The following is a 2,060-nucleotide window of genomic DNA, read 5'->3' on the forward strand; positions in this document are numbered from 1 at the left end:
GGGGATCCTAGTGTGGGGTTCAATGCAATATATATCTATATCATGTGAAACTTTTTGAAACAAATAAAGAAATTTTTTTTTAATTTTAATTTTTAATAATATAGGTACATTAAAGTGAAGTCCCGTATCGCCTAGTGGGATATAGGGCAGATGATTAACATCTGGTTTTTCTTTATGGACAATTAGATCAGCCTTCGGTGTCCTGCCAGACCGATACATTTTTTTTTGTGTCCCTACCAGGCATCGAACCCAGGGCTCCTCGGTTATACGCTCACACGTTAACCGATGTACCAAGGAGGCAATCATACAGACAGATTCGTAAACATAGAAAGAAAGAAAGAAAAAACATTTATTTGGCGACATGAAACACAAAAACACAGATGAAATAAAAATAATAAAACAAACAACTAAAAACAAAAGTAAATAATAATAGCAAAAAAAAGTAAAACAACAGCGTGTCCCACAGTACCGCCAAAAAGGAACATACATACATACATAACGCATGCATATCAAATATAAAAGAAAATTCCTATAAAAACGACCTCTTTTCAAGTCACTATAGCCTAAAACTATAAACGTACACAAAACTTAAGCTCGATCAATAGAACTGCATCATGATCCGGCCAGTTGTTTCTAATAACCCCAATGGCCGGCTGGATACAAATTACAAATAAAAAAACCCAAAACAAAGCCGGCCGGAGGTAATAGAAGTCGAATGAAATGGAAAAATTTTCTACCCCTATTGTTATTTTAGTCTTCCATTGCGCTCTGTTTCGTTTCCAGAACGTATTTGGCCGTTTTGTGAATATTTTTATAATATTTATTGAGGGCAAACTGGATCTAGGTACGGATGAATTGAAAGGTTTTCATATGGTCAATGTGTTGTTTTAATGTATGGGCTCTTTAAAAATAATTGCATTTCAAAGGAAATGTGGTAAATTAAATTTGATAAAAAGGCGAAGGCCTATTATATAAATATCCATTTTTTTATGTTTTTAAACTATCAAATGTGTAAGTTTGCATAGAAAAGAGAGAGATAAGATTGTTTTATGGCATAAAAATAATAACAGCATTGGAATAATGAGGAAGCGATGTAATTTTATAATATTATTATTTAACAAAAGAAACCACCTTCAATTGTTTGTCATAACTGGATCAAAACACATCCCAGGCACCAGCTGTGAAATGAAAAAAGGAACTGCTTATTTTGAAGTCGGTTGAGAATATGCGTCAAAAACAAATGAAGAAAATTATTGTCTTGTGTTTGAATTTACCCGTACATCGCGTTTTATATCCGTGTTTATTTCCTTAAAAAATAAATTTCCTATATATATTCACTTCCCTCACGCCACTTGGATCGCACGTACGTCTTTTTGGCTGCTGCAAGTTTAATTATAATTTTAAATGTTGATTCCGTGAACTAAAAGTTTGTGTATATTTGAAAAGTTATTGTGTAATATATCAATAAAGAATTCTAGAAATAAACTCGTAAGAACCAAGAAATCAGTGAATAAAAAGCAAAACAGTGATTAGTGGAACAAAGAAACCTGCAAGTCATTCAGTGTAACTCGCTTGTAAGGTCAATGAACTGTCCTTGAAGTTATACTTATAATATTTCATTGAAGAATACGTAGTTAACATTCATTGCTAACTCCAAGCAACGTTTGGCAGTGCTAGGAAACATACCGACCATCCGTCCCATCGGTTCCGAGTGTCTGAGGTTCGATCCTCAGTGGCTACGAGTACATTTTAATTTTTATTTTTATTCTTTATTTTATTTTTTTTTTATTTTCTTCTGGTTTTCACCATACCGAAATTCAACATGCAACGTACACCACCGCAAAATAACCATCCTTGCCACTCTGAACCAGAAGTTTTAAAAGCTCAAGTCCCAGACAAAAGAAAAAACTTATCAAAGAGACAGAAGAGAAGAAGAGGATCGCAAGAAAAAGACTCCAGTAAAGAAAATGATGTCAACTTTCGAGATGAGATATTAGCAAAAATTGAAGCGTGGAAATCTGATCAAGAATCTATCTTAAAGAAGTTAAGTGACGACATAC

Source organism: Zerene cesonia, chromosome 17 (assembly GCF_012273895.1).
Source record: "Zerene cesonia ecotype Mississippi chromosome 17, Zerene_cesonia_1.1, whole genome shotgun sequence".
Taxonomy (NCBI): Eukaryota; Metazoa; Arthropoda; class Insecta; order Lepidoptera; family Pieridae; genus Zerene; species Zerene cesonia.